This window comes from Rana temporaria, chromosome 5 (assembly GCF_905171775.1).
Source record: "Rana temporaria chromosome 5, aRanTem1.1, whole genome shotgun sequence".
In the NCBI taxonomy this organism is placed as follows: domain Eukaryota; kingdom Metazoa; phylum Chordata; class Amphibia; order Anura; family Ranidae; genus Rana; species Rana temporaria.
The window spans coordinates 393,582,374-393,601,843 of record NC_053493.1 but is presented as its reverse complement, the minus strand read 5'-3'; the positions used below and the strand labels follow the sequence as shown (position 1 = coordinate 393,601,843).

Genomic DNA, 19,470 nt, shown 5'->3' with positions numbered 1-19,470 from the left:
AAACATGATGAATCCAATATCCAGTGTAAAGATGGTGGTGAATCAAAGAAAAAGTTTCTATCAATATATTGTGATCCAAACAGCTCTCAATCACTACAATCCACCACTGTGTGCAGTGGCCTCTCCCCTTATAATTGATAGTAATGCACTTTCAAATAGGTCAGTCATCCACTGGTGCAGATCATCTCATGGAAGATGGAATTCAACTCGCACATGGAATACAAATAAGGTCCTCCATAGTGTAGTAAGTTTAAAACAATTTTATTAAAACAATGTAGTCCCTTGCATGTAAAATTGTGGAAGTAGATGTAGAATACCGTGACCAAAGGGTCAGGCAGTAAAACAGTGTAGATAATTCCAAACTTCCGCTCTATAGCTGTATGGAATACCTTATTTTAGGGCTGCGGAAATTAACGATTAATTGGTCGATTAATCGTTAATTTCTTTGGTCGATTAAAATTATTTTGATCGATGACGATCCGCGGAGTGAGCTCCGCGGTCTCGCCCATAGGAAAGGCCGCGGCTTCGGCCTAGCTCCGGAGCCGCGGCGCGCTGACGTCATCATCACCTGCCCGCCTGCTTGTATCTTCTTCCCTTGCGCACGTGTGTCCATCGGCTACTCTGCAGATGGGTCTGCCTGCCTGATAGTCAGGTAAGAAAGGACAACCATCTGTGTGTGGTAACATTATGGGGCAGATGTATATATTCCTGGAGTATGGGGACAGATGTGTATATTAAAGCATGGGGGCAGATGCTGTAATGTACACATCTGCCCCCATGCTGTAATGTACACATCTGCCCCCATGCTGTAATGTACACATGGGGGCAGATGTGTATATTCTTGCAGTATGGGAGGCAGATGTGTATATTAAAGCATGGAGGCAGATGCTGTAATGTACACATCTGCCCCCATGCTGTAATGTACACATCTGCCTCCATGCTGTAATGTACACATCTGCCCCCATGCTGTAATGTACACATCTGCCCCCATGCTGTAATGTACACATCTGCCCCCATGCTGTAATGTACACATGGGGGCAGATGTGTATATTCTTGCAGTATGGGAGGCAGATGTGTATATTAAAGCATGGGGGCAGATGTGTATATTACAGCATGGAGGCAGATGCTGTAATGTACACATCTGCCCCCATGCTGTAATGTACACATCTGCCCCCATGCTGTAATGTACACATCTGCCCCCATACTGCAAGAATATACACATCTGCCCCCATGCTGTAATGTACACATGGGGGCAGATGTGTATATTCTTGCAGTATGGGAGGCAGATGTGTATATTAAAGCATGGGGGCAGATGTGTACATTACAGCATGGAGGCAGATGCTGTAATGTACACATCTGCCCCCATGCTGTAAAGTACACATCTGCCCCCATGCTGTAATGTACACATCTGCCCCCATGCTGTAATGTACACATCTGCCCCCAAACTGCAAGAATATACACATCTGCCCCATGCTGTAATGTACACATCTGCCACACAACTACTTTTAGCTGATCTCCTTGCATTGCAACTCTGCATTAGCCACTGGTAAATGTGGTGGGGGCAGTATGGGGGGCAGATGTGTATATTCTTGCAGTATGGGGGCAGATGTGTATATTACAGCATGGGGTCAGATGTGTACATTACAGCATGGGGGCAGATGTGTATATTACAGCATGGGGGCAGATGCTGTAATATACACATCTGCCCCCATACTGCCCCCACCACATTTACTAGTGGCTAATGCAGAGTTGCAATGCAAGGAGATCAGCTAAAAGTAGTTGTATCTGTATGTGCGTTAATTAATCGAAATTAGTCGATTAATCGATTAAAAAAAAAAACGATTAATCGAACACAAAAATTTTAATCAGTCACAGCCCTACCTTATTTGTATTCCATGTGTGGGTTGAAATCCATCTGCCATGAGATAATCTGCACCAGTTGATGACTGCCCTATTGAAAGCACATTACTATTGATTATAAGGGGAGAGGCCACTGCACACAGTGGTGGATTGTAGTGATTGAGAGCTGTTTGGATCACAATATATTGATAGAAACTTTTTCTTTGATTCACCACCATCTTTACACTGGATATTAAATTTATCATGTTTTTTTCTGTAATTTTTTTTCCTATTTTTTTTTTTACTTTTATGCATCACAAGTTAAATTTGTATATAATCTGGTTATATATGTCAGCACATTTGTTTTATATATAGTGTTAATTTCCACATATATATATATATATCTCTCCATATCCCTTTGCCGCCGAACATACGGCATATGCGGCCTTGGCTTTCTGGGGTTATACCGGGATGATGCAGCTGCAGGCATCATCCCGATAATATTTTTTTTTTTTAGAGCCGGCGATTGGCTTTCCAGAGATAACATCTGATGCAATTAAAAGCCGCTCGGTTGTTATCCCGGAGGAGTGGGAGGGGACATCCCCCCCTCCCGCCGCCTACGCCGCTCTTACCGGGCCTCCCGTTTTACAGGGAGACCTGATCCGTGATCCGATGCCTCCAGTGCCCAGCCGAGAGACTGAAACGAAGCCGCGAACGGCTTCGATCCAGTCTCTTCCGTGTAAACACGGAAGCGACGTCATGACGTCACTTCCCGTTGACTCGGCTGCCAATGGTGCCAGTTTAAAAAAAATACACAGTATTCAGAATCGCTGTTTTCAGCCATCTAAATACTTTGAAGTTCAAAGGAGGGATTGGGGGTCTTTTAGATCCCTGATCTCTCCATAAAGAGTACCTGTCACCACCTAGTACTGTCACAAGGGATGCTTACATTCTTTGTGACAGCAATAAAAGTGATCAAAATTTAATAAAAAAAAAAAAAAAAAACACAATTTTATATTATAAAAATAAATAAAATAAATAAGAATTTTCTTTTTTTTTTTTAAAGCGCCCCCGTCCCCGCGAACTCGCGCAAGAAAAGAAAACGCGTACGGAAGTTGCGCCCGCATATGTAAACGTGTGGGCTATCGCCGCGATCGTCTGAGCGAGAGCAATAATTCTAGCCGTAAACCTCCTCTGTAACTCTAACCTGGAAACCGTAAAAAAAATTGAAAGCGTCGCCTATGGAGATTTTTACGTACCGTAGTTTGTCACCATTCCACGAGTGCTTGCAATTATAAAGTGTGAGATGTTTGGCATCTATTTACTCGGTGTAACATCATCTTTCACATTATACAAAAAATTGGGCTAACTTTACTTTTTCTTTTTAATTCATAAAAGTGTCTTTCTCCCAAAAAGTTGCGTTTAAAACACCGCTGCACGAATAAAGCGTGACATAAAATATTGCAATAATCTCCATTTTATTCTATAGATTCTCTGCAAAAAAAAAATATATATAATGCTTGTGGGTTCTAAGAAAATTTCGAGCAAAAAATTACGGATTTTAACTTGTAAACACCGAAGGTCAGAAATAGGCTTAGTCATGAAAGGGTTAAATACATGATAAATGAATATATATAGATAGATAGATAGATAGATTGATAGATTGATAGATAGATGATATCTATCATCAGATTTAGTCCCGTCCCATATTTCTATTTTTTTTACACCCTTTGAAATAAATGAGTTTTGACTTGTCATGTGACTTTGAAGTTCATCAGAAGTTGCGCTAGCGTGAACTGAGCCTTAACTGCATATTATTTTAAGAGAGTCTGTCCCCCCAACTTCAGTTATAGATGAAGCCCATGTAAGGAGATACCTTGTGATTTCTCCTGGGGATTTCATGGGAGAGATCTTCCTTGGAGTTCCTGACTCCGTACTCGCATACCTTGAAGGTTTAGGTGTTGCTCACCTGAGAGCCTTCCTGTTCCTCCTTTTGCATTCTCCAAAGAAAATATTCAGACTAAAGAACTCTCATCATGGGAACACCCAGGTAACTATGGGATGTTGTTCATTTCATATGGATCATATTTCTATACAAGTTTATGGGAATGCAAAACCCCCTTGAAAAGCAGGAGGAATGCAGGTCAGAAGGATACCAACAGCAGGTCTAATAATGAATTTTAAATAATCTTAGAAACATCTCAAACTGATACAATCCACAAAAGTCCAAACTCCATTGACACAGAGCCTAAAATTAAAGGGGTTGTCAAGGTAGTGCACACAAGCACTGCCAGCCTCACTGCTAGGATAGCCTGTAGCAGGGGCGGACTGACCATTGAGTCACTCGGGCACTGCCTGAGGGCCCCATGCCACTAGGGGGCCCCCATCAGGGTTGCCAGGCTCAGTAAAACCAGGGACAGTATGTAAAAAATCAATGTTTTTTTTTAGATCTGTCGTTCAAGGGAGGGGGTGAGCACTACACTCCACACCAGGGAGAAAGCCTCGCATTACTGTGTGGAGTTACAGACAGAAGAACAGGAAGTGAGGATTTCTCAGAAGAAATAAGGACATTTAAAAGCAAAATGGAAGGATGAGGTAAGTGAAGGAGGACTGCACTAAGGTAAAGGAAGCTATTGAGGAAAAAAAAAAAAAAAAAATTGTACCTTTACAACCCCTTTAACTTTTTAAATTCAGTTGAACTTTAATACCTCTGTGACCTGAATTTCCCAACCTAAGATGTGCCGTTCAGTAACTAGATGATGCTTCCAGACTGACCACATTCTTTCAAGCTCTGTTTAACTTTTACAGCATATGTTTGCAGCAATGACAGCATAAAACAACAAGCTATATACAAGTTTTACTCACTGCTGCTCATTTCAAGCATTTCTAAGAAAAAGAGAAGTGGGGGTGGTGCTTACTACAATCTACAACATTGTGCAACCTTGTGGGAAACTGCAGTTCCATGAAATTGAAGCACCTATGCTCGTGACAAAGGGAACTTCTGATAAAGAAGTAAACCTATGACAATAAAAAAAAAAAAAAAAGCTTCATCTTGTTGTCAGATCAGTACTCCTAATGACTTCGAATTTGTAGATATTGGTTTGGGGACATGATGATTTGGCCCGATAAGGAATGTTTGCTCCAGCAGAGATTAATTTAGTGGTTGTAAACCTCAGACATTAAATATGAACAAATCCTATCCCTCTATAGTGTGGACTTGTCTTTGTCCAGTGCACTAATGCCCTGTACACACGATCCGAGTTCCGTTCAAGCTGTCTTGCATACACAGAGACACACCAAATTACGGCCGTCAAAAACGCAGTGACGTACAACACTACGACGAGCCTAGAAAAGTTCAATGCATGTTTTTTTCTCCATCGGAGTTCCATACAGACGAACAGAATTTCCGATAGAATTTTTTTCCGACGGAAAAAGTCAGATGGGACACACACACAGTCGGAAAATCCGATGAAAAAAGTCTGTTGGACTTCAAGGCTTTCTCCCTTCTTAGGACACACTAATCAGTGCATTTTTATAGCACTGATCGCCGTAAAATTGACAATTGACATACTGTCCGCCATAATGTCAAAGTCCCAATAAAAATCAGATCAACGCCATTACTAGTAAAAAATTATAATAAAAATGCCATAATTCTATCCCCTATTTTGTAGACACTATGGCTGGATTCTCGTAGCACTTACGCCGACGTATCTACAGATACGCCCTTTAAGTGTAAATGTGATACGCCGTCGTATCTATGCGCCGTGCCCATAGAACTAGATACGCCTGAAAATAGGCTTCCTCTGACCGTGGTAACTTTCCTACGTCGGCGTATCTTGGGCGCATATTTGCGCTGGCTGCCCCATTGCAAATATGAAAATGCGTGAGATATGCCGATTCACGAACGTACTTGCGCCCGGCGCATTCATATACGCGGTTTACGTAAGTCGTACGTCCGGCGTAAAGTTAAGCCTCATAAAGCAGGTGCAAGTCATGTTAAGGTATGGACCGTCGTATTTTACGTGGTTTACGTAGTAGTACGTGAATAGGGCTGGGCGTAGGTTACGTTCACGTCGTAGGCATTAAGCCGTTGTATCTTAGGGAGTATATTCAACGCGATTCTGAGCATGCGCACCGAGATACGTCCACAGGACGGCGCATGCGCCGTTAGTACGGCCCATCATTTGCATGGGGTCACGCTTCATTTAAACGGATCACACCCACTTCCACCTACTTTGAATTAGGCCTGCTTAGCCCGAAGAATTTACGTTACGCTGGTGCAACGTTGGGAGCAAGTGGTTTGTGAATACTGTGCTTGCCTCTCTGTGTTACGTCGGCGTAGCGCATATGAGATGCGCTACTGCCGGCAGAAATATGCGCCGATGTATCTGAACCCGGCCCTATAACTTTTGTGCAAACCATCGTGGGTACCTACCGGAGCATGATGGGACGGTGATGCCTATATAAATGGGATGCAAGGCGCGCTTCCATCATTGCAGTGAGAAGAGGCGACGTGTCAACATCGGAAGAAGGGAGAAGAAGAACATGACGTCACAGAAGACCGCGATGGCTGCCTGCTAGTAATTGAGCAAACACACGAAGATAGCAGGCAGCCAGCGCTGAAGAAGAAGGCACCGGACAGCTGCAGAAGAACCGGGGTGCGCCGAGTCAACAGCGGAGAGCGGCGAAGATAGAAGAAGACCCCCGGAGAGCGGAGAAGACCCCCGGAGAGCGGAAGAAGAAGCCCCCCCTGGTATTAGAGCTAAAGAAGACAGGGGGGGCCTCCGGAGCAGACTAATAAATTATTTTAAAAACCCTTGTGTTGTGTGTTTAATAACTTTAACTTTTTGCCTCCAGGTGAATGGGCAGGGGTACGATGTACCCCATATCCATTCACTTAGGGTGGGGGGCCGGTATCTGGGGACCCCCTTATTTGAGGGGACTCCCAGATTCCGATAAGCCCCCGCCCGCAGACCCCGACAACCAACGGCAAGGGTTGTCGGGAAGAGGTCCTGTCCTCATCAACATGGGGACAGGGTGCTCTGGGGTGGGGGGGCCCGCAGTGCGGCCCCCTGCCCCAGAGCACCCAACCCCCCCATGTTGAGGGCATGCGGCCTGGCACGGCTCAGGGGGGGGGCGCTCGCTCGTCCCCACTCCCTTTCCTGACCGGCCGGGTAGCGTGCTTTGGATACGGGTCTGGTATGGATTGTAGGGGGACCCCCTACGTCGAATTTTCGGCGTAGGGGGGGTCTCCTTACAACCCATACCAGACCTAAGGGCCTGGTATGCTCCTGGGGGGGGGAACCTATGCCGGTTTTTTCTTTGAAAATTGGCATGGAGTTCTCCCTCTCAGGAATGCATGCCGAGCGACGCTGTCAATTTTTCTTTTTTTTTTTTTTGTTTTCCCGGCGCGTATTTTTTTTTCACCCGTCGCAACTTTATTGTCCCGTCGCAATCCACAAAGCCCGGCGTAAATTGCGCTGCACGTCGGGAAAATTACGTCACACGCATGCGCAGTACGGCCGGCGCGGGAGCGCGCCTCATTTAAATAGTAATCGCCCCCCGGAGAGGAGGACCACCTTGCGACGGAGGCACTTAAGTTACACGGCGTGTAATTTCTAGGTAAGTGCTTTGTGGATCGGGCACTTAGGTAGAAATTTTAAGTCAGTGTAACTTAACTGCTGAAATTTAAGTTGGGCTACGTTTTTGGGAATTTGGCCCTGTGTGTATCCCAGAGAGCAGCCGGCCCATTCACAAAGACGTTCGGCTCGAGCATGCGCAGTAGAAAATGGGCAGTGAAGCCGCAAGGTTTCACTGCCTGTTTCCCTTACTGAGGATGGCAGCATCGGGAGATGCTAGCATCGAGGGATCGGACTCGGGGCAGCTGACATTGCGGGCAAGTAGGACAGGTAAGTGTCCTTATTAAAAGTCAGTAGCTACAGTGTTTGTAGCTGCTGACTTTAAAAAAAAAAAAAACCCGCTTTAAAGGAAAAGTGTAGCTGCTGGCTTTTAATAAACATACATTCACCTGCTCCACGTTCCAGCGACGCGCCGGCCGGGGCTCCGCTCCTCTCCCCCCCTCTCCGGCCAGCGTCTTCATTCCAAGTGTGGGCACCCGGCCTTGACAGCTTTCGGCTTTCCGGCTGGGCACCCACTGCGCATGCGCGAGCGTCACTGCGCCATCCAATTGGACAGGTGATCGTCTGTATGAACAGAAGATCAGTGATTTCCCCTAGTGAGGCCACCCGACCCTACAGTTAGAACACACCCAGGGAACATACTTAACCCCTTCCCCACCCCCTAGTGTTAACCCCTTCACTGCCAGTGGCATTTTTATAGTAATCCAATGCATTTTTATAGCACTGATCGCTATAAAAATGCCAATGGTCCCAAAAATGTGTCAAAAGTGTCTGCCATAATGTCGCAGTACCTAAAAATAATCGCTGATCGCCGCCATTACTAGTAAAAAAGAATATTAATAAAAACGACATAAAAATACCCCCTATTTTGTAAACGCTATAACTTTTGTGCAAACCAATCAATAAACGCTTATTGCGATTTTTTTTTTACGAAAAATATATAGAAGAATACGTATCGGCCTAAACTGAGGGAAAAAAAATGTTTTTTTTTAATATTTTTGGGGGATATTTATTATAGCAAAAAGTAAAAAATATTAATGTTTTTCAAAATTGTCGCTCTATTTTTGTTTATAGCGCAAAAACTAAAAACAGCAGAGGTGATCAAATACCACCAAAAGAAAGCTCTATTTGTGGGGAAAAAAGGACGCCAATTTTATTTGGGAGCCACGTCGCACGACCGCGCGATTGTCAGTTAAAGCGACGCAGTGCCGAAATGCAAAAAGTGCTCTGGTCTTTGACCAGCGATATGGTCCGGGGGTTAAGTGGTTAACAGTTTGCACACATTTGCAAATACATTGCATAAGCTGTGGAGGGCGCAACAAGGCAGCCCAATATTACCCACAGTCCTAACTCTATACATTTTTGAAAGCCTCCATTGTAGAAGCACATGCATTATAATGGATGGGCAGGTATGCATGGAAGGAGCCCACCCCTCCTTAAAGGCACAAGGGGTGCACTGGACACCCAGCATATAGCACAATCGGCAGGATGACCAGGGATTTCATACACAGGTAACAATACAAACATAATAGAATCATCTATAACACAAGTACATCAGACATATATCAAGAATATTAAACATTGGGGTAACATATTCTTTAAAGTGTGTGTTACCCCCACATTTCGTATTCCTGATATGTCTTCTCTACCATGTACTTGTATGAGAAAGTATCCTGTCCTCTTTGTATAGCTTCCTTTGTGTGAAAACCCTGGTGATCCTGCCAGTCCCACTGCTTTCCTACTAAAAACTGATCACACTAAGCAGGAGAGCACACTGTGGTCAGTTCTCTAGCTGTGCTGGGAATTCAGCCTGCTCTCCTCCAATGACCAGACTCTCCTGCCCCCCCCAGCTGGGAAGATCAGTGTTGCTTCTCCTCCCCCCAGCTCTTTTGCAGCCGAGAACAGAGGGAATGTGATCACTTATAAAAAAGGGGGAAAAAAAAGGTATTTATGGTTTTTTTATATCTATAGACAAATGTTATACCTTTTATTTCTATTTTACAATCACTTTAAGTCTAAAATACAGATACACAAAGTTTATTAACCACTTAAGGACCGCCTCCTGCACATATACGTCGGCAGAATGGCACGACTGGGCACAAGCACGTACCTGTACGTCCTCTACGTGCCCAGCCTTGGGTCGCGAAGCTCCGTGACCGCGGGACCCCATCGCCGCTGGAGTCCCACGATCGGTCCCCGGAGCTGAAGAACGAGGAGAGCTGTATGTAAACACAGCTTCCCCGTTCTACACTGCGGCGCTGTCATTGATCGTGTGTTCCCTGATATAGGGAAACACTATCAATGACGTCACACGTCCCGCCCCGCCCCCCTACAGTTAGAAACACATATGAGGTCACACTTAACCCCTTAAGCGCCCCCTAGTGGTTAACTCCCAAACTGCAATTGTCATTTTCACAGTAAACAATGCATTTTTATAGCACTTTTTGCTGTGAAAATGACAATTGTCCCAAAAATGTGTCAAAATTGTCTGATGTGTCCGCCATAATGTTGCGGTCACGAAAAAAAATGCTGATCGCCGCCATTAGTAGTAAAAAAATAACTAATAATAATGCAATAAAACTATCCCCTATTGTGTAAACACTATAAATTTTGCGCAAACCAATCAATAAACGCTTATTGCGATTTCTTTTTACAAAAAATAGGTAGAAGAATATGTATCGGCCTCAGCTGAGGAAAAAATAAAGTTTTTTTTATATATTTTTGGGCGATATTTATTATAGCAAAAAGGAAAAAATATTGTTTTTTTTTCAAAATTGACGCTCTATTTTTGTTTATAGTGCAAAAAATAAAAACCGCAGAGGTGATCAAATACCACCAAAAGAAAGCTCTATTTGTGGGAAAAAAAGGACGGCAATTTTGTTTGGGAGCCACGTCGCAGGACCGCGCAATTGTCAGTTAAAGCGACACAGTGGCGTTTTTGGTCCGGGTCTTATGTGGTTAATTGATATCGATGGCAAATTCCAAAACGGATTAAGTACTTGAACTTAGTCCAGATTACTGCAAAGCATCATATTTAATATCAAACTGCCACGTGCCAAGTACCGTAACCCTTGGCATAAAATCGAATCACATTTTAAATTAAAAATGAACTCCAGGCAAATATAGAAGACACATATTAAACGTAGATGTGTTTTAATTTATATATAATAATTTTTTTATTTATTTTTTTGGTCGTGTAATTAAATGTCTAGGCACTCATTAAGACATCCTCCTAGAGTGTAAGCTCTAACGGGCAGGGCCCTCTAATCCTTCCTGTATTGAATGTATTGTTTACTGTTTGCCCCCATGTTATAAAGCGCTGTGCAAACTGTTGGCACTACAGTGGAACCTTGGATTACGAGCATAATCCGTTCCATGAGAATGCTCACAATCCAAAGCACTCACATATCAAAGCGAGTTTCCCCATAAAAGTTGATGGAAACAAAAATAATTTGTTCCGCATTGACTTCTATGGCATGCAATACCGCATGTGGTCAGAGGTGGGGGGGGGGGGGCGCTGGAGAGCCTCAAATACTCGGGGACAGCTCGGCTGAACTCGGAAAGGCTCGGGAACTGAGTATTTCCAAGTTTTTCCGAGCATTTCTGAACGGCTCCAAACGTTTTCGCTTGGCTCTGGTTGCTATCAACCACAATATGAATTGGGTAATATAAATATTATATAAGAACAATAATTTCACTAAGGATTAATTCACACTTTTTTCCTCCTCTGGAAAGCAATGCACAGTAGACAGCTGAGAGCGCTGACCGTCCACCTGTCAGAACACAATAGAACAAGAAAGGAGATCGCTGTACTAACATCAGTTTGTTAGTACAACAGCTCCTACTGGAGGTGTCAGTTTTTTTTTCATTCAACACGCTGGGGTGTAAAAAAATAAAATAAATTGTGTGTACTAGGCTTTATACCAGGGGTCCTCAAACTATGGCCCGCGGGCCGCCAGTGTGATTTACCCGGCCCGTGGACTGCCCCTTTAACATCGCAGCAATCCCCTCCCCTCTGCTACCTTTATCACACAAGACGAGAAACATGATAGGTCCGGACAAAGGGCGTGACCTTTTGAGTTAAGAAGCGGGTGATTGGTTACAAGGCAGCCAGAAGGTCCCAGCAATCATTCACTTGCCAAGTCCTGGCCTTTGTCCAGACCTGCACTGCTTCACGTCTTGTGTGATTAAGGTAGAAGTGGGGAGGGGGGGTGCTGGGATATTATAGAAGGGGCAGCAGTGTAATATCGATGAGGAGGGGGCGAATCTGTGATGGGGGGAATCTTATAGGAGGATTTGTGATGGGGTGAGTCTGTTGTGGGGGCTTTGTGATGGAGAGGAGTTTGTGTTGGGGGGCATTGTGATGGGGGATCTTTTATGAGGGGATTTGTGATGGATGACCTGATATGGGGGCTTTTTGATGGGGGGGATCTGTGATGGAGAGGAGTCTGTGATGAGGGGGTTCTGTGATGAGGGGGATCTGTGATGGGGAGGGGATCTGTGATGGGGAGGGGATCTGTGGTGGGGAGGGGATCTGTGGTGGGGAGGGGATCTGTGGTGGGGAGGGGATCTGTGGTGGGGAGGGGATCTGTGGTGGGGAGGGGATCTGTGGTGGGGAGGGGATCTGTGGTGGGGAGGGGATCTGTGGTGGGGAGGGGATCTGTGATGGGGAGGGGATCTGTGGTGGGGAGGGGATCTGTGGTGGGGAGGGGATCTGTGGTGGGGAGGGGATCTGTGGTGGGGAGGGGATCTGTGGTGGGGAGGGGATCTGTGGTGGGGAGGAGTCTGTGGTGGGGAGGAGTCTGTGGTGGGGAGGAGTCTGTGGTGGGGAGGAGTCTGTGATGAGGGGGATCTGTGATGGAGAGGAGTCTGTGATGGGGGATCTGTGATGGGGAGGGGATCTGTGATGGAGAGGGGATCTGTGATGGAGAGGAGTCTGTGATGAGGGGGTTCTGTGATGGAGAGGAGTCTGTGATGAGGGGGTTCTGTGATGGAGAGGAGTCTGTGATGAGGAGGTTCTGTGATGGGGGGATTTGTCATGGGGAGGGGATCTGTGATGGAGAGGAGTCTGTGATGAGGGGGATCTGTCATGGGGAGGGGATCTGTGATGGAGAGGAGTCTGATGAGGGGGTTCTTTGATGGGGAGGAGTCTGTGATGAGGGGGATCTGTGATGGAGAGGAGTCTGGGATGAGGGGGATCTGTGATGGAGAGGAGTCTGTGAAATACTAATAAGTTTATGTTGATTAAAATGTTTTTTATTTTAAATAGTAAATCGTTTTTTGCTGGGTTTTTTTTTGCACTACAAATAAGATGTGTGCCTAGGAATTTGTTCCTATTTTTTTAAACTATAGTCTGGCCCCTAAACAGTCTGAGGGACCGTGAACTGGCCCCCTGTTTAAAAAGTTTGAGGACCCCTGCTTTATACCTTGCCAGTAGGCCACGCCCCTCCCAAATACTTTTCACAATACATACATTAGACTGGGCGGGAAAGAGCTACAGAAGCAGCCGATGCCACAAAAAGACTTTTCCGTAGAGTTAAACACTTACTACAGTGCCCTAAATCCCTGACATATATTAGACACGAGTTTAACGATTATGTTTGAATCAATCCTGCTATAAAGATATATACTGCCTGCCCCCTGCAGGTTTATGGCTCTTAATGCTCCAACAAATCGCAGAGGATGCCATCCATTTACATAGAAAATAACGGCAGCTGGAAGAAGCCAGGAATTAATTGGAAGTTATAAAACTTTTCATGGCTCCCAAAAGAGAGACATAATATATTCCAACAAGACAGAGAGAAGCTATCAAAACTTGAACGGACAGAATCTGGAGCAGCCGCCTAAGGCAACCAATCAGCTTCCATCTTTTCGTTTTCAAACCATAACTGAAGAGCTGAAGATAGAAGCGGATTGGTTGCCATGCAACATCTGTTCCAGATTCCGTCTGCTCCAGTTTTGAAAAATTCCTCATACTGGGTTACTTATTAAATTGGGAAAATAAGTAGCTTAAGGAGTATCCAATCGAATTCCACCCATAATGGCTGCATTCGTTTTCAAGTTTTAGCTTGTTTTTTTCCCTCTTATTTTCATCAAGTGGTCTGGCCAATTAACCACTTCCATACAGGGCACTTATACACCTTCACGCCCAGACCAATTTTTAGCTTTCAGCGCTGTTGCAATTTGAATGACAATTGCGCGGTCATGCTACACTGTACCCAAACTAAATTTTTATCATTTTGTACCCAAAAATAGAGCTTTCGTTTGGTGGTATTTGATCACCTCTGGGATTTTTATTTTCTGCAAAAAAAAAAAAAAAAAAATGACCGAAAATTAAAAAAAAAAAACGTTTTTTTTTGTTTCTGTTGTAAAACATTGTAAATAAGTACGTTTTCATCCTTCACTGATGGACACTGATGGTACTGCACTGACAGGCACTGATAATGCGGCACTGATGAAGTGGCACTGATGTGGTGGCATTGATGGGCACTAATATGCGGCACTGATGGGCACCGATAGGCAGCACGGATAGGTTGCACGGATAGGCGGCACGGCTGGGCACGGATAGGCGGCACGGCTGGGCACGGATAGGCGGCACTATCGTATGTGTTGTACTAATGGATGCCAATCAGTGCTAAACAATGCCTGCCAATCAGTGATGCCCATTGTGGGCACTGATTGACATCCATTTTTTGTGTCCTTCTCATCCCTGGTGGTCTAGGGTGGCATACCTTTTTTTTTTTAATCCCTGGTGGTTTAGTGGGCATCCCTGGTGGTCCAGTGGGCATCCCAGGTGTCTAGGGTGGCATACCTTTTTTTTTTTAATCCCTGGTGGTTTAGTGGGCATCCCTGGTGGTCCAGTGGGCATCCCAGGTGGTCCAGTGGGCATCCTCGGGGGGGCTGTGCTGATAATCGATCAGCACAAACCCCCCCCCCCCCCCGTCACAGGAGCAGCTGATCGGCTCTCCTCTACTCGCGTCTGACAGACGCGAGTGAGGAAAAGCCGATTACCGGCTTTTCCTGTTTACATCGTGATCAGCCGTGATTTGACACGGCTGATCACGTGGTAAAGAGTCTCCGTGAGAGACTCTTCACCTTGATTGGTGTTGCGGGGTGTCAGACTGACACCCTGCAACAACGATCGCCGCGATGCGCGCCCCCGGGGGCTCAAAATCCTGAGGACGTCATATGACGTCCACTCAGGATTCTACAACCACTTTGCCGACGTCAATTTGTCATTGGCGGGCGGCAAGTGGTTAAGGTGGCCATCTAAGGAACCTAAGGTCCCCAACTCAATCATAAATACACATACTAGGGCCATACTGAGGGGGGGGGGGACATCGATAGTACCAACCACAATGCTCACCCCCCCCCCCCCCCCGTTGCTATCAGTCGGGTCTGGTGAAATTACCCCATATGTAGAAAGTCACAGGAGGCTTCCCTTGCTAGGCGGCTTCAGGTTTCCCTTCCTCTGCATGGGCATTGGTGGCTTCCGTTTCCTCCCACCTCCTTGGCGGCCAACGGGGAGTCTTCTCTTTTCAGCCAAATCGGAAAACAGGTCTCAGACCTGCTTTTGAATGGCTGTATTGAGGATCAGTATTACAACAGCGAATATGAATTCGCTGATGTAACACCTGGGTGAGCTCATGGAGCAATGCTCTGCGCTCCGAGCACACCCTATATCAGGGATCCTCAAACTACGGCCCTCCAGCGGTTTTAGAACTACACCTCCCATGAGGCATTGTAACACACTGACATTCACAGACATGACTAGGCATGATGGGAATTGAAGTTCCTGAACAATAATATAATAATAAATATTGAAGCTTATTAGAGCCTATATGCTTCAAAAAAACACCCCCGCCGCTGTAATTCAGGTGCCCGGCGTCCTGAAAGGGGCCAGATGCCTGAATAGGGGATGGCTGCTGAAATATTCAAGCTATGCATGAATATATCTATTATACACAGAGGGTGGCGTGGATAGAGGGGGCAGCACCCGCCCCGCCTAATGTATGCCACTGCCTACCCGCATGTCTTTGGGGTGCGGAAGGTAACTGGAGTACCTTGAGGAAACTTACACAGGGAGAACATGCAAACTCCATGCAGGTAGTGTCATGAAACCAATCCTCCTACATACACTACACCTGTTTATCTTCAATTTTCTCTTCTCTATAGTAGTTTAAAGTGCTGAATTTATAAAGCTTTACTGGCAGTTTAGAAAGCAGGGGGTGGGGAGCTGAAGTTACATTCTGCAGAGCTCAGTGAGAGGTAATTGGAGGGAAGGGACACACACAGCCCTTCCCATTGCACACAAGAAGAGAGCCGAGGCTGTCAATCACAGGATATGTGCTGGAGGTCCCTCCCATGTCCCCTTCTTTATCTTGGTGTCAGGAAAACTTGTGAGAAGTGATTCATGCTGATAGAGGAAGGAGGCAGCAGACAGAAATGAGTCTTGGTGCTCTGGATTGAGACAAGAACACACTATAGAAGGATATGCTTTGTTCATATTTCATGTCTGAGCTTTACAACCACTTGCCGATTGCACTATAGCCAAATGATGGCTACAGCACAGCCGGCTAGTGAAATGAGGGTCTCCCGTGATTGGTTTCACTGGATTTTAGTTAGGGGTATCAGAGTAAAGGGGGGCTGAATACAAATGCACACCACACTTTTCACATATTTGTAAAAAAGAAATTGAATTTTTTTTTTTAAATTATTATTTTCCTTCCACTTCACAATTATGTGCCACTTTGTGTTGGTCTATCACACAGGTATCTAACACAAGGCCCGCGGGCCGAATCCGGCCCTCCAGGCCATTTCATTTGGCCCTTGCACCTCTCTTGGCACTTGGCACACATGTAGCCCCATTTCTCCTCTACAAGTGTGCAAAGTTTGTTGTCTCGGGGACCTACCGCTGGGGAGCACAGATTTTTTTAAAGCCGGGCATCTCTTCCATAGACTCCCATGTTAAACGTCAGTCTAGGCATGGGCGCAGTGAGGCATGGGCACAGAGAGGCATGGGCACAGAGAGGCATGGGCACAGAGAGGCATGCAGATGGACACCCTAGGCTTATACTCGAGTTAACAAGTTTTCCCATTTTTTGGTGGTAAAATTAGGTGCCTCGGCTTATACTCGAGTATATACGGTACTTATTTTACAATTTTTTACATTTCTTTATTTTCATCCAAAATACCAAGTCACTACAGCATTTCATTTGTTTATAACTTTGTAATGCTTTTAAATGTTAAATGTCACATCTGCAGCAGCTCCTTTCTGTAAAATCCATTATATTTTAGGAGTTCTGGTCCTTTACGAAAATGTTTCCAATCTTCGTTTTCCACAAAACGTCAGCTTTTATTTTTCTCACGGAACCGCAAGCTTACAAATGACTTTAAAAAGAAAACACAATAAGCTGCACCGGGGTCTGTTACACAATGAATTTAGAGGAAATAACTCTGATATGATCATTTTGATAAGTTAGAAGATGTTGCAACAACATACCAAAAGCGGCCATACTTCTGATAAGGCCAATGAGTAGAAAACGTAGCAGCGTGCTGATACCTTAACCACTTCAATATCGGGGCATTTTCACCCCCTTCTTGCCCAGGCCAATTTTCAGTGCTGTAACATTTTGAATGACAATTGCACGGTCATGCAACACTGTACCCAAATTACATTTTGATCGTTTTCCCCCCCACAAATAGAGCTTTCTTTTGGTGGCATTTGATCACCTCTGCAGTTTTAGTTTTTTGCACACTAAACAAAAAAAGAGCAACAATTTTGAAAAATAAAACACAATGGGCCAGATTCTCAGAGACTTACGTCGGCATATCAGTAGATACGCCGTTGCAAGTCCGAATCTGCGCCGTCGTATATTTAAGCGTATTCTGGAAACCAGATACGCTTAAATTTGGCTAAAATACGAGCGGTGTAAGTCTCCTACGCTGTCGTATGTTAGGGTGCATATTTACGCTGGCCGCTAGGTGGCGCTTCCGTTGTTTTCCGCGTCGAATATGCAAATGAGCAAGATACGCCGATTCACGAACGTACGTCGCAATTAGTTACGCCGTTTACGCAAGACATACGCCGGCGTAAAGATAAAGCAGGTCTCTAGGTGGCGTAGCCCATGCAAAGTATGGACGTCGGAACAAGCGTATCTTTTTACGTCGTTTGCGTAAGTCGTACGCGAATAGGGCTGTGCGTAAAGTTACGTTCACGTCGTAGGCAATGTTCGACGTATCTTAGGCATTCTATTCGACGCATGCGCACTGGGATACGTCCACGGACGGCGCATGTGCCGTACGTTTTAAAACATCATTTACGTGGGGTCATGCTTTATTTGCATAAAACACGCCCACCTCTTCCCAATTTGAATTAGGCACGCTTATGCCGGCACATTTACGCTACGCCGCCGTAACTTAGGACGCAAGTGCTTTGTGAATACAGCACTTGCCTCTCTAAGTTGCGGTGGCGTATCGTAAATACGATACGCTACGCACGCCCACACTTACGCCGGGGTACGTGAATCTAGGCCAATATTTTTAGCTTTTTTGCTATAATAAATATCCCATGAAAAAAAAAAAAATATTTCTAGGTTTAGGCCGATATGTATTCTTCTACATATTTTTAGTAAAACAAAATAATAATAATAAATCGCAACAAGTGCATATTGATTGGTTTGCGCAAAAGTTATAGCGCCTACAAAATAGGGAATAGTTTTATGGCATTTTTATTATTATTACTTTTTTACTAGTAATGGCGGCGATCTGCAATTTTTATCGTGACTGTGACATTGCGGCGGAAATATCGGACACTGTTGACACTATTTTGGGACCATTCACATTTATACAGCGTTACTGTGTAAATGTCACTGGCAGGAAAGGGGGTTAACACTAGGGGTTAATTGTGTTCTCTAGGTGTGTTCTAACTATGAGGGGGTGGGACCGACTAGAGGAGATGACAGCTCATTAATCTTAGCTAATAGGAACTCATGATCTGCCCCTCACAGAACAGGGATTTGTGTATACACACACACATCCCTGTTCTGACTCTCATGCCCGCGATCGTGCATGGCCGGTGGTCATTAATTATAGCAACATTTTTTTTTTAAATTGTCGAGGTCTGCCTATGTAAACAAGACAGATTGCCTTTCTGTCAGCAGGGAAGGCATGGATCCTGTGTTCCTGCAAAACAGAGACAAGGATCCAAGTCTTCCCCAAGTAAAAGTACCTCCCACACTATACAAGAAACTGGCTAGGCACACAGTTAACAGCTTGATTGCCCCTAATGTTAACCCCTTCCCAGCCATTGTCATTAGTACAGTGAGAGTGCATATTTTCAGCACTGATCACTGTATTAGTGTCACTGGTTCACAAAAACGTGCCAGGTAATGACCGACTGTCCGCCGCAATATCGCAGTCCCGCTATAAGTCGTTGATCGCCGCCAGTACTGGTAAAAAAATTATTAAATAAATAACATTTCCATAAATATATCCCAGAGTTTGTAGACGCCATAACTTTTACGCAAACCAATCAATATACGCTTATTAATATAAAAATATGTAGCAGAATATTTATTGGCCTAAATTAATGAAGAAATTCGATTTTTTTATTGGATACGTTGCATAGCAGAAAGTAAAAAAATACTGTATATACTCAAGTATAAGCTGGCCCGAATATAAGCCGAGGCACCTAATTTTACCACAAAAAAGAAGGAAAACGTATTGACTCGAGTACAAGGCTAGGGTGTCCATCTGCGTGCCTCACTGTGTCCATGTCCATGCCTCACTGTGCCCATGCCTAGACTGATGCTCAACATGGGAGTCTATGGAAGGAGTGTCCGGCTTTGAAATATCTGTGCTCCCCGGCCGTAGGTCCCCCAGACAACAAACTTTGCACACTTGTAGAGGAGAAATGGGGTTACATGTGTGCCAAGTTTGGCATCCAGAGGACCTACGGCCGGCCAGTACCGGGTCCCCAAATTCTGGGAGA

At 45.0% G+C, this 19,470-nt stretch overlaps 1 protein-coding gene across 1 annotated transcript in view; it reads right to left on the bottom strand.

Annotated features, from left to right (window-relative positions):
• Positions 1-19,470, bottom strand: part of NSMCE2 (NSE2 (MMS21) homolog, SMC5-SMC6 complex SUMO ligase) — a 375,766-nt gene that overhangs the window by 220,007 nt on the left and 136,289 nt on the right. The gene's annotated exons all lie outside the window — the stretch shown is intronic.